This window comes from Leptonychotes weddellii, chromosome 14, assembly GCF_054177405.1.
Source record: "Leptonychotes weddellii isolate Sample4059 chromosome 14, ASM5417740v2, whole genome shotgun sequence".
In the NCBI taxonomy this organism is placed as follows: domain Eukaryota; kingdom Metazoa; phylum Chordata; class Mammalia; order Carnivora; family Phocidae; genus Leptonychotes; species Leptonychotes weddellii.
In genome coordinates, this window is record NC_138382.1 from 71627267 (window position 1) to 71641226 (window position 13960).

Consider the following 13960-nt stretch of genomic DNA (forward strand, 5'->3'; position numbering starts at 1 on the left):
AGGACAGGCAGGGGGTAGATGGCTTTCCCGGAATCCCAGATCACACTTTAATAATTTGTTTCAGAATTAATGTCCATTCACGCCGTCTTCACTGTTCCAGCTCACTGGAAGATTAAATAAAACCCCGCGCCCTCCCTCCCCCGCAAATGGAGGGAGACCAGCCCCGTTCTTTCCGGCTGGGCTGGCTGCCTGAAGCCAGCCCAGGAAATAAATCTCTCCGAGAAAACCACTTTGCTCACACGATTTCAATCCAACAGGGCATAGTGGCCCCCGGTCACTTCTTGTTTTATTTAGTTGATAATCTTTTATTGTATAAGGAGACCCTCTCCAAAGCACCATGTCTTTACAGGCCCGAGGCCTCCCCGAACACCTGGGCCCTGCCTCCTAAGTGGAGCATAGATTCTCCCTGTCTCCCCAGTGTCTTGCCCTTGCTGCAGGTGGCAGAGCCAAGGGCCCAGAGGGGTGGGTTCTTGGGTGCCGGGGCACCAGGGAGGGGACAGGCAGTGGCCGTCCTTGGCTCCAGGGCACAGGCCCGGGCCTCTGTGGGGGTGGAAAGGCGGCACTCGGTGTTCTGGGTACCAGGCCTCGGGAACCCAACCCAAGGAGGCCCCTTGGCCCGTGAGGCCAGGGACAGAAGTCCAACAGAGGTGTCACTCACTCACTCACTCACCCACCCAGCAAATTCTTATTGTATGCCTTCTTTGTGCAGACTCTGGGAACAAGAGGTGATGAGACAGGTTGCTGCCCTCTGGGGGTATAGCCTGTCCTGGAGGAAGCCCTTGTTTTGCTGTGTTATCTGATTAAACTTTCCTGCTCGTGTTCCATGTTTGGACTCAGGCGTAGTCTTTTTTCTGTTTGTTTGTTTTTTTTCCTCTGGGCTACCAAGTACAGAAGCCAAGATATTAATTAACAATGTTTAGAGATATTAACAGCTGATAGAGTATTCCAAAAATGAGTAAAAACAAGTCTTCACATCAAAGAGGCACGTGATCATGAAAAATCAGATAGCATTAAGATACTAGAGTACCAGGGCGCCTGGGTGGCTCAGTCCGGTGAGCGTCTCTTGATTTTGGCTCAGGTTGTGATCTCAGGGTCCTGGGACTTAGTCCCCCATCGGGCTCCGTGCTCAGCGGGGAGTCTGCTTGAGAGTCTCTCTCTCCCTCTGCCCCTCCCCCCACGTGTACTCTCTAAATAAATAAATAAATAAGTAAATAATAAAATCCTTTTTAAAAAACGATACTAAGTACTACTTCATCCAATATTTATGATTGTATCCCCTATTTTCTTTTCAGTGTGCCTCTTTAGGCTGGTATCAGCTAAGCTTTGTTATGTATTAATAACTGTCCCACCCTTTCCCAGACTAAGTTCTTTGAGTTTATAAATCATATCTCTCCTACCTTTTTCATAGCTCAACCTGGGTCACTAGACTGTTCTGAATTCTCTCCAGGGCTTAATAAATGTTATATACATAGAGATTTGATCCTGATTTCAACACATTTCTTGTTTTTAAATTTTCTAAAGAACGTTTTATTTTAACGTTAATGATAGACTTACAGGAAGTTGCAAAAATAGTAATGAGAGTCCAGGATACCCTTCCCCCAGCTTCCCCCAGAGGTGATACCTTGCACAGCTGAGAGACAGTATCAAAGCTGGGAAATTATGTTCCTACGATTCTGCTAGAGAAGCACAGCCTGACGTAGGTTTCACTAGGTTTTACATGATTTCATTTGTGTTTCCATGCAGTTTAATCCGATGTATAGATTCGTAGGACTCAGATGCATTTAACATTATTTTTATTTTCCCTAACTGTTGAATTGAGGTTTAGCTTTCATAGGGCAAAGTGCACAGAGCTTAAGTGGACATGTGTGACCGCTCTCCAGATGGCACGGCCCCTGTGAAGGCTGGTAGCATGGAAGAGTTTTGCCTGTTCTTGAACTTCCAGTAACAGCTTCTGCTCTCCTGAGCCTGGCTTCTTTTGGACGGTGAAGGGAGGTTCTGGGAGGTTCTGGGAGGTTCTCGTGGACACCTTTTGTTACGGGTATAATGTGGTTATTTCATTGCTGGCATTAACCATGGTTAGGGAAGTCTGTGTTGATTCCATTTGTTCAATAAATGTCTACGGGCTGTGTTTTGGGCAGAGCCCAAAAGAGCCTTTACTGTGGAAACGAACGGGCAAGGCCACATAAGCACGTTTGAGTTGCTCGGACTTGCTGTGGGAGGTGGTCCTGACCAGGAGCTGGAGGCCATCAGACGGAAGCTGTGGGTCATGGAGTGGGTCCAGGGGCTGGAGCAGCCCAGGGAGCAGGGCCTGGGGTCGGGGAGGGCACAGGGGCCGTGCAGGCCGGGCAGCTGCTGAGCCCTGGGACCCCCATGGAGAAGGTGCCGTCGGACCCCAGATCAGCCTCTGGCCTAGGAGCTGGAGGCCTACTCCAATTCCTGTGAGAGGTCCCCTGGGTCACTGTGCCATGTGACAAGTTCTCTGGACGCCCCAAGGGCTATGCCTACATGGAGCTTGCTGCTGAGAGCTCAGCCTGGGCTTCGGTGGAGCTGGACAAGACTGTCTTCTGAGGCCGGGTCATCACGGTGCTGTCCTCAAGGACCACCTTGCCAAGGATCACATGGACTACGGGGGCTTGTGGAGACAGCCAGGTGCCCGAGGGGAGCATTCCCCCCGCGGCAGCCGCCAGGAGGAGGCCCGCTTCAGACCACGAGGGTGGAACCAGGGCGTGGAAGGTTCTCATGGCGGTATTCACCCTTTCGGAGGGAGGACCCCTTTGAGAGTAGGGCATGGTGGGTCAGGAGGAAATAGCTGTCCTGCCCCCTTCACTCTCTGGGGCTCTGGTTGCGGGGCCGTGGTGGGTCCTATGCTGAAGTCCTAACCCCAGCCCCTGACTGGTGTCCTCATGAGAAGGGGGACAAGCCAAGGAGAGAGGCTTCAGGACAAACCGACGCTGCTAATACCTTGATCTTGGTGCTTCCAGCTTTCGGAAGTGTGAGAAAAGAAGTATCTTTTGTTTGAGCCGTCGGCTGCGGTACTGTGTTCAGCAGCTCCGGACCCGAATCCGCTCTCCGGGGTCCTAATCTGCACTCAGGGGAGTGAGCGGGGCGCCTCCCAGGAGCTGATGCCAGAGGAAGCACGAGACACCCAGCTCAAGTGGAATCGCAGGTACACAACGAATAATTTGTTTTGCATATATTGAATGGGACACATTTACACTAAAATAAATTCATCGTTCATCTGAAATTCAAATTTCGCTGGCTGTCCTGTATGTCCATTTGCTAGACCAGGCCACTGGCCGGAGAACCAAGGCAGAGGGTCCAGGCAGGACAGCGGCTCAAGGACACACCGCCCAGCCCCGCTGCCCAGACTCGGGTGAGAGCCCGAGGCTGCTTCCCAGGCCTGGGCCTCTCTCCCCAAATGGTTCCCGTCTCCCGCACAAACATATTTATTGGGCTTGATGGCAAACAGATTATGCTTGTCCCGGGAAGGGCAGCTCGGGAGAGAAAACCTTGAAGTCCGGGAAATAATGATGAGGGGAGTTAAATTAAAGTGCATAAAACCCTCCCGAGAGATAACGTCAGGGTGAGTTACAGGCCCGATAAGGGACTGGGGGCTCGCAGAGGGGGCTCAGAAAGGTCGCCCGGCGGCGTGCAGAGGACCAGGAATCATAAATATGGGGCAACATGCCCAGCCGGGGTCGCTGGGGTGAAAATATTGGGGTCATTCCAAAAACAATTATCCTGCTTGGTTTGCTCTTCGGGTCTTGTAAATCTTTCACCTTTTATAAAAGATTTCTGGGGAAAGAAGCACTTTGGAAGCTGTAACTGATTTTTGCAGCCGCTTCTTGGTGGTTCTGCTAAAGGAAAACAAAAAGACAAAGGGGAAAATGTAATTACCCAGCATTCTCAGGGGCTTGGGGATGGGCCGACTGGTTTCTTCTCACTCCTTGGAGAGTTTAGGCTGTGCTGGGTTTTGACTCACTCCATTTGGAGCCTGGCCACAGTTCAACAATTAATTTGTTCCGTTTCGCATCCAGTCGCAGTGGGGCTCTTGGTACCCAGTGGACCCTGCATTCGGGGGCAGACGTGGCCGCCATGTGGTGGCCGCCATCTTGACTAACGGGTGCTCAGCCTGGCTGACAAGGCAGTGGTGTTCTTGGCCAACAGGTACCCAGGCTCATGCGCCCACACGGGCTCCCGGAGCTGGAGCAGGGGTCTAGGCTGTGCCTGGCCTCAAGCTCACCGCCCCACTGCATCGCTGGTTTTCCCATGGTCTGTCCAAGGGGACCCCAGTTCAAGCTCTGTGCCTCTGTGTCCCTGTGTTCTGGGCCAGTCTGCAGCCCCAGCAGAAGATGACAATTCGTTCTGCATGAGTTCGTTGAGGGCTGTTGTATGCCAGCCACTGTGTGGGCCCTGATGCCTCAGCCTCAGCCAATGGCTTCATTTTGGAGGCAGGCATTTCCTAGGCTTCTCTGCCCTCTGGACATACACGGCCACAGAATTGGCACTACCTCAGAAATCTCTCTCCCATCTGCTAGCTCATGGAGTCCACATTAGGGATTATTAGCCCTATTTTACAGATAAGGAAACTGAGGCTCAGAGAGGTGACATGACTGGCCTAGTGTCACTCAAGTTGGGGGAGAAGCAGAGGTGGGATTTCAACCTTGACTCCAGAACCGCGTTCTTCCCTGTATCCCATGCCATCGTTCTCCGTCAACAACGATGGAGGGTTAAGACTGGTGGGTCTGGAGTCAGATGAAACCTGCTGCCCCGCTTCCCCCTCGCTGTGTGATCTTGGGCGAGTCACTGGGCGCTCTGAGCCTCACTCTCTTCATCGGTGTGATGGGCACAAGGCTATAGTCCCACCCCAGGGGCGTGGTGCGGAGTCAAGAAGCTCATCCCCAGGAGCACCGAGCTCTGACCTGGCACCTCTAGCTCCCTCCAGAGGTGGAGGTTGTTGTTTATATGCGTATGTGAGAAAGAGTTTCTCCCAATCATGTTTCTGGTCAGCCAACTCCCAAAAGGATATAATTATTCAAATTGAATAAATGTTTGCTGAGTGGGTCATGGACTTCCTTTGGGTTCAGGCCAGACTGAGGTGCAAGAGAAGGGTAGGAGGAGGATCAGAGTCGGGGGCTGGCCATGGCTGCTCCAAACTAAACTCAGTGTTCACATAGGAACAGCATTCATTCATTCATTCGTTCATTCATTCATCTAGCAAATGTCATTGTGTGCCAGGCCTGTTCTGGGTGCTGGGAATACAGTGAATGGGGAACAAGAGGACCTGAGTCCCCTGTGCCCAGAGATCATATCCAAGGCTGAGAGGCAGAGGGGAGTTAGAGAAGGCAGGGAGGAGGCCATTGCTGTGTGGTAGAGAACGGCAATGATGGCAGCCGGGACAGAGATGGGGTGGCCCTGATGATCCCCATGGAAGTGTATGGGGTAACTGTGGCTTAGAGAGGCCAAGTGACTGGCCCAAGGTCCCACGGCTAATAGGCAACAGCACTGGTGTGCCTGACTCCAGAGGCCATCCTCTCGGCTGGTACCTGACACAGCTTCCCTTGGACTGCCTGAAACAGCATTACCACCTGAGTTCTGACTTACCGCAGTTCTAGAAATGTGCACACAGGCTTTGGCAAGGTGCTTGGGCAATGCTGCATATGTTACCTCCCTCCCAGAGCATAGTGAACGGTGGTTAATTAAAGGCTCTGAGGAGTCCTGTAAGAGAGGAACCTGCTGAGCAGGTTCAACACAGCCTTTCCCATCTCTGTCCATTTGGGGACCTGGTCCTTTTGGGGACCAGGACACCTTTTAACATTCATTCCACTCCTTCACAAATATTTGTTGGGCAGGTGCTACCTGCCCGCACTGATGGAGCAAAGAAGGTGGGGTCCCTGCCCCCAGGTTGTAGACAGTGTCAGTTACTTCCCTGGGGCTTCACCCTGAGACAGAGCACCCGGGCAGGAGAAGATCAGGTGATCGCCCACCTCCACACTCCTGACTTCCTGTGCACAGACAGACACCTCCCTGCACTGCCCCGCCCAGGCCCAGTCAGGGCTACCATTGCTGGTCCCGCCGAGAACCTCTGGGAGTTAGTGCTCAGAGGTGGAGGAGCGGCGGGGGGTGGCGATGCAGATGGGGAGCTCGCGGCCTTGGGGCTGGGGGTCACGGGCATCCTCACCACCAGGATGCCCCAAAGGAGACCCAGAGAGGGAGAGTCCTCAGAGAAGGGGAGTGTGCTCGGTTCTCAAGGGCCCGGCTTGGTGCCCACGGTGCCTGGATGGGCTGAGGACGGTGGATTTTTATGGGACCCCCATCGCCTGCATTCTCGTGGGCTCCTATTCCTTGCAGTCAAAATGTCTTGGCCAAGAGGATGACTTCAGGGGGTCCGAGCCAGCCAGCGCTGGCGGGCCCCTCCCTGGATGCTCTGGAAACCAGAGACTCCAGTCGGCAGCAGGTAGGAGCAGAGTGGCAGAGGCAGGCCTTGCCAGCCCAGGCAGGCTTCTCAGAGGAGGAGAAGGAGGTCTTGGAGTCAAGCCAGCAGGACTGCCCAGCTCAGGCATCAGCTGGAAGACTGTGGACATGATGGTGATGAGCAAGGGCTTGGGCTTCTGGAAAGGCCCTGTTCAAATCCCAGCTCTGCCCTTAGCAGCCTTGTGACCTTGGGAAAATGACATGACTCCTGTGAGCCTCGATTTCCTCATCTGTCAAATGGGATAAAGACAGAAGCTCAAGGTGATCTCTAAGGCCTTAGCCCAGGGTGGCCCAGAGGAATATTCCACTGGTGTGAGTGTTGGCCCTGCAACAGAGACAAGATTCTTTCTCTTCTCTTCACATTCTTTTTCTCCTCTGAAGAACGAGAGACTCTGGAAAATACTCCTTGACCCGAAAAAGCCCCAACTGGACGCTCCTGTGGGTCTGTTATAGACATGACTTTGCAAATCAGATGTGACAGGGAAACGTGTGCCAAGATGGTGGCCAGCTGTTCGGCTGTGGGGAAGGGGCTGCTTAGAGACGTGTGCGGCCTCCTCAGAGAGCAGACGGCCGTCAGCCGGGGCTGTGCCTGAAGGACAGGTGTGTGAGGGCAGGTGCCCCTGCCTGGGGTGGGGGGAAGCGTTAACGGGCCGCCGGTGGATTAATCTCACCCCCCCGCTCACCCCCCCACACACGCACACTCACGCACACTCACTCACGCACACTCACACACACCACTATTCCTGAGGGATGCGGGGGTTGAAGCGAGGGCTCCACTGTGCCCACATGGAGGAGGTAGCCCCACAAAGTGGAGACATTCGGGATTGGAGTCAGAAGCAGGTGCAGGTCCCACGAACACCCCTTCCTTGCTGGGCAAACTCCTTCACTCTTTAGGCCTGTTGTTGTGGAAGGATGCTATGGGTCCCTGCTTCTCGGTGAGTTTGAGGAAATTTAAAAAAACTTAATTTTTTAATTACAGTGGTTAGCACATAGTAAGTGCTAAAGAGATCCACTGATTTTACCCGTCCCCTCGCCTGCTTTGCTAAATGGGGCCCCTTCCCCTGAAACCCATGGGCTTGGAAGGGGTGCCCATTGCAGTGACTCATTTCCCAGCCACAGGGATTGGCCCAGGGATGGACATGTGACCCCTGCGGGGCCAATCAGAGACCTGGCCTGGAATTTGGGAGCGAGGTCCCTCCTTCTGAGGCTTGGAAGGCTTGTCTAGGTTGCTCTTGCCATGTGGAGGATGTCTTTTTTTTTTTTTAAGTTTATTTTTTTCGTTTATTGAAGTAATCTCTACACTCAACGTGGGGCTCAAACTCGCGACCCTGAGATCAAGAGTTGCACGCTCCACTGACTGAGCCAGCCAGGCGCCGCAAGGATGCCCCTCTCAGGAAGAGAAAATGAGGCCCAGAAATGGGACAGTCGAGCTGCGGGTCATCAAGGTGACCCAGGGCAGCTGCTGACCATCCGGCCCGCTGGTGACACACGCATGGACCAAAGGCTGGTCTCCAGTGTTGGGCAGCATGAGTGTCAGCTGGGAGCTGCTCTGGGGCAGCCTAGGAAGGACATCTGGGTCCTGTCCCCGAGAGCCCCTCACGGCGTCCCAGGCAGTGACACAGATAAGTCCCGCCCCTGAACCCAAAGGCCTCCTTTTCCAACATGGGAGAAACCAACCATCGGGAGTAGCCACCAGCAGGCCCTCTTTCCGCAGGAAGGGGAGAATCTCTTGGCGTAAGGATGGAGACCACCATTTGGCCCGTTGAGCCCCAGGCCCCTGCGGCACCGCAGCCGGAGGCCCCCCAGCGAGGCTGCCTGAGCCCAGAGGGGGGCTGAGCAGCCATCTCTTGCTCACACCTCTGCCCACAGACGGGCTGGACTTGCTGGACACTTCCTTTCTCCTGCTTGGAGAGTTCCTCTTGGGGTTCTCTGCCTCAGAATCTGTCTTCCCCAGGATCCACCAGCTTGTCATCCTCCGACTGGATCAGAGGCACCCAGCATCTTTACCAGGAACGTTCTCAGCCCCTGGCTGCAAACAGAAGAAAGGCTGTGTCTGCTGTTCAGACATCTGGTCACCTGAGCACTAGAGACTGGGCCATGGCCTCATGGACCAGGAGTTCCCAAGGACAGGCTCCGCATCAGATCATTTCTATACATACAGGGCCTGTTCGGGTGTAACACAAGGTAGGCATTAGTGGACACTTGTTGAATGAATGCTGAATGCTTACATTCCTCCAGAGCTGGGGAACTCACTCCTCATCAGGAAACGGCTCTCATCTTATAGTTGCTGCCTTGGAGGGATTCCTTGGGCTTCTTCTGGGGTGGGTTGGAGCGGAGGGGGGGGGGTCCCTACCTGGCTCCTGGGTCCTCCCACCATCCCATACAAGCAGCAGCTCCCTCCCCCCATGCCTTCCTTTTGCCAGGATGGAGACACTGTAAATCTAAGTTAACAAGGTGGCTGCTTTCATCACAGACGCTGGTTGGAGCCCAAACTGTGGTTTGTCTCTGTCGATCAATGCATTATATCTTCCCGTGAAAGTGATTAGAGAGCAGAGCTGTCCATCTTTCCGGATTTCATGTGTCCACACTGTAAATTTGTAATTCTGCTTAATGATTGCTTGGACAGACGGCCAAGTGAGCCCTTCCCTACACGTTGCCTTGTTCCTGAAGGTTCCTCCTGTGGGTGATATCGCCGGGTCCTCCCAACCACCTCACGAGGGGGGTTTTATTATTTCTTTTTCTTTTTTTAAGCTTTTGTTTATTTGAGAGACAGAGAGAGTGAGAGAGAGAGATCATGAGTGGGGGGCGGGGGGGAGGGTAGAGGGAGAAGCAGGCTCCCCGCTGAGCAGGGAGCCTGATGCGGGACTCAATCCCAGGACCCTGAGATCATGACCTGAGCCAAAGGCAGATGCTTAACTGACTGAGCCACCCAGGCGTCCCAGGCTTTATTATTTCTGCTGCATTTCACAGATGGGCCATCAGACAGATGGAAGGATTCCCTCGAGACCCCTGGCATGGTGACTCGCGGCAGAAGGGTGTGGGCCCGGTCAGTGGAGACCCAGACCTCAGAGTGTGAGGCTGTGGGGAGAGCTCTCAGGCAGGCCCCAGACCTTGACCTCAGATGCCCTAGGGGACATGAAGTCCCTACCTACTTTCCCCCAAAGGCAGCTGTGAACACCCTTCCTTGACATTTTCAGAGCCTTCTCCTGGCTCTTCTTGGCCTACCCCAGGAGGAGGAGTATGGCGAGGTTGCAGCCCCTGGGCCAATCAGGAGGCTTTGCCAAGACACCCTTGTGTGTGTGTGTGTTGGAGGGGGGTGACTGCGATCTTACTCTAGGGGCTGGAGCAGGGTACGGATCAACCAAAAACGATCTACTCGAGTAGAACTGTCCACAAGTAGATCGTTACACACATATCATCACCCTGAACCCCTCGGCAAGGCCAGCCAGTTCACCCTGGAGCTCACCTCCTCTGTGGAGCCGATAACCACCCCCTTTCATGTGCATTCATTCAAATATCACTGGTGCACAAGCTGACTTTGGCCCCGTTTGGGGGCCAGGAAACAGGCACAGGAAAGCATACCGAGGTCACCTGCCAGCAAGTGGCAGAACTAGGGCCCGACTCCACCCTGACTGCAGCACTCATGCCCTCGGCCCCAGGCCACCCTGGCTCCCCAGACCTGGGCTGCTATGGTGAATTGCCCTCGTACCGCATAAAGCCAGTCACACCTGCTCTTTCCAGCAAGGAAATGGAGACTTCTGACACCTCCCCAGGATCCCAGGGTTTGACTCAGGTGCTCCCCAGCCCAGAGGAGCAACTCCCAAGGTGCGGTGGGTGCAGAGGTTTGGGGGCCACCTTGCTTCTAGAACTTTCTCTCCTAATTTACAGCCTTCGCCAGCCCTTTTCTCCAGTGCACATCAGCTAAACCCTTAAAAGAGTCAAGGGCTTGAAGAATGCTAAAAATTTAATGTATGTTAAAAGGATATTAAATTCTAAACTAAAATTTACATGGAAATATGACATTAAAATATTTTTAGCTTTCAGGAAGCTGGCGGCTGGAATGCTATAATACAGATGAATTTTATCATTTTAAAAAGAATTAGCCTCACAGTATTTCTTACGTATTCATAGAACGAATGCATAAAGATGGGAGCCCTGCCTGGAGCTCCTCCCCAGAGGCAGGCCGGGGTGGTGAGAAGGGGGCCTGGAGGCCGCTTCCCTGGGGGGCGGGGGCTGCCCCCTGAGGCCCGAAGTCCTGCTGGCAGGGAAGGACTTGGCCGGTGTGTTCCCCGTGACTCTCTGCCTGGGCACCCTTGTCTCCATGGCTCCCACCCTCTGTTGCGCACCAGGCTTGTGACATTATCTTCGTTATGCTTCACTCAACTCACTGCCACAGGGCTCCCCCCAGCCGGTGGCCCAGCTCAGGAGCAGTGTCCCGCTTCTGAATTGGGGGCGGGGGTGCCCCAGGGACAGGCAGAGCTGGGATCCCAGCTGCCTCTGCCCCAGCCCATCCCTGCTCCAGGCCTCGTCACAGAGCAGAGAGCCAGAGGGCCTCCCTGCCCCCACGCTCTGTGGCCCTGTGACCCAGCAAGTAACTGTCCACAAAGGCCTATTCCGCCAGAGGACGTGGTCAAGGGAGGGCCCGGCACTTGTGGACTGTTCTCTCCTTGTCACAGCCTGGGGGGCGCTGACTGGGGACAGTTGTCCTAGGCAGCCCAGAGTGGGAGCTGAGGGCAGCACCCGCCCAAGCCGGGCCCCTGACCCCTCACCACTGAGATGAGCTCTCTTACTTTCCCCATTTTACAGATGGGGAAACTGAGGCTCCTTAATCAAGGGCAGGGTCGGGGTTCCTACCTGGGGCTTTGACTTCAGGCCGTGGCTATGTCCTGGAGGAGGCCCCTGGGCCCGGGGGGTGGCAACAGCCGAGAGGCCCAGCAGGTAGCTGAGCGCATCCTCAGCCCCGGCTAGGACAGAGTGGGGAGCGTGGCTCAGCCTGGCAGCCAGCTCCGGTCCCCGGAGGAATCCTGGCCAGGGCAGGGCCTGGCGCGGGCGGAAATGACCACTTGCTGCCTGGCAGGCGTCTCCCCGCCACCACACCTCCGGGAGGTCACTCACTGGCAGTTAAAAATCTATTGTGACTTGTCAGAAAAATGAATAAATGGGCACATTATTTTTTCATTCCAGACCTCAGCATCTGTTTGTCTAATCAGGAAGGAGAGCAGGGAAGTCGGCAAGAGCTGCCTTGCACGTTTCATGTAAGTTTTCCTCTGTCAGAGGAGTTTAAATGGGTAATGAACAGGCTGTGGTGATTTGAAATATAATCCCATTACGCTGACGAGATTACAGGGCTTCGAGACTTCACAAATCACTCTTAGGGCTTTTATAGCCAACACCACCCTGTTGGGACTTTGCATTTAAGCAGAGGTGTTTGGTGGGAACATAACATGACAGGCTTAACTCTTTCCTCCTCCTGGGCCGCTTTCCCAACAGCAGGGCCCTCCCTGTGGGGCCTTGGTGGCGCCTGCAGGATCTGGGGCGTGTAGGCTGCATGGGCCACCGTGGGCCCCCGATGGAGGCCGGCTGGGCAGGGGGCGGCAGGTGCGCGGTGGGAGAGCCGACTCCGCCACCTCCCCACTGCACGGCCTCCGGTGAGGGACCGTGCTACTCCGCCTGGTACCTCCTGTGGAGGATGAGATTAGGTGGGCATGAGGATGGATGGCCGGGGGCCATCAGGCCGGGCCCTCGTCAGCCCTGTTGGTGAGGGCCCATTGCAGCTTCTTGCCATATTCCTGCACACTGTGTCACCTTCCCCTCGGGGAGCTCCAGGACACCGGGGACACCTCCAGGCCTCCAGGTCCATGCGGCCCCCCCAGACCCTCCATGGCATTCACTCTGGTGTGGCCTGGGGGTCACCTGCCCACCTCCCTGGCCTCACCAGACTGTGAGCATCTTGACCGCTACGTCAGAACTTCGCTCCCCTTTGTGCCTCTGAGGTTTTGCAACCTGACCTGGGGAATGGGAACCCTGAAAGCAGCTGGTGGGTTTTCGGGGACACGACAGGGGTGGGGATAAGCTCCTTAACCCAGGAAGAGAAGACTCTGAGGGATGTCAGTGTGGTCTCCGAGCAGCTGATGGGGCTTCTGGGGCAGTGGGGACACCGGTCCTGGGGCCCAGGTAGGAGGATTAGGAGGCAGTTGGCGCTCAGGGTGGAAAGAGGGATCTGACATGCAGAGGCTGAGGCGCGTTGGGTGGGTTCTGGGGCGGCCACTGGTGCAGGTAGCCCAGGGTGACCAAATGGGCCAACAAGAAAAAGCACTGACCCGAATGGCAGTGAGTGCCCCATTGCTAGAGGTGTGCAAGCAGAGGCTCTAAGACTCCGGGAGGGAACACGCATTTGCTGCCCCCAGAGAGGAGGAGGGACTAAGCGGCCTCACAGTATTTCTTAGAATTCTTGCTCAGAAGCAGAGAAGCTCCTGTAAGTTTTGGCGCACAGAAACCCCTGGAAGGAAGGTTGGGCTCACTGTGATGGAGACATTTAAGACATTCTCTAGAAAGGTCTGCAGAGGTCCCCTCTTCCGGAGGAGACGGAGGCCCCACGGAGTCGCTGGCTGTGGCGGTCAGGGCACGGCTGTGGGCTCAGAGTCCTGGTGAGACCTTTCCAGGCCCCAAGCCCTCACCTCTGGAACGCAGGCAATGACAGGACCTGCCCCGCATGGGCGGGGGGGAGGTACGCGGGCTCACGCTTCCTTGTAAGGGGCCGGCACGCAGCCCGCCTGGCGCGCTGGCGGCCCTCAGACCATGGGGGGCGCTCCTCAGTGGCCAGCCGAGGCCAGCAGAGCCCTGGTGGGGACTTAACACGTCGGGGTGGGAGCCAGGTCAGGAGATGCTGCTGGAGAGCCGCAGTGGGGCCTGAGGGTCACCCGTTTACCTCGGGATGCTGAGCTCCCGCTCGGTCAAGTCTGTCCTCGAGGAGCTCATGGTCTTATCTTAAAATCCAGGTGGGGGGTAAGAGAGGGGCCGAGGAAAAGCTGAAATTCAGAAGTCCTGATATTCGGTTGACCCGGGAGGTTTCACAGTGTTCCCCCTTAAATTCTTCCTTCGGGTGGACAGGCGAGCTTTCCGTAACTGCCGGCGTGCTGTATGTCACGACAATGGTGTTGGTTTTGTACTTGAGGGAGGTGAAGCTTTGAGTGTCGCCCCTGAGTGAAGAGGGTCATCCTGTCTTGGTCAGTATCTAAGGAGGCCCACGGTGCATTTCAGGGACCTTCGGTACCACGAGAACTGGCAGCAAATGCCACTACCCTGAGCAATTCGCTGAGACTCGCGAGTCAGGATAACGTACTCAAGACTTCAAGAGTTCAAAGCAATACACAGAAGATGGTATTTATCTGACTTTTATTTTAATATTTTCATATTGAATATGCCACAAGATTTAATGACCAAATTAGTCATTTACATTTTTCAAAGATATCTAAATATAAAATTG

The 13960-nt window shown here is 54.9% G+C and overlaps 1 long non-coding RNA gene and 1 other non-coding gene across 2 annotated transcripts; both read left to right on the top strand.

The window, feature by feature from the left end:
• The first annotated feature begins 1103 nt into the window (after window positions 1–1103).
• LOC145717131 (uncharacterized) lies at window positions 1104–13850 on the top strand. The gene is made up of 3 exons (XR_014140165.1): window positions 1104–3166; window positions 11659–11729; window positions 13735–13850. It is a non-coding gene; the product is annotated as an uncharacterized LOC145717131 (long non-coding RNA).
• LOC115944559 (U5 spliceosomal RNA) lies at window positions 3742–3854 on the top strand. Its single transcript, XR_004079087.2, has one exon. It is a non-coding gene; the product is annotated as a U5 spliceosomal RNA (small nuclear RNA).
• Window positions 13851–13960: the final 110 nt, after the last annotated feature.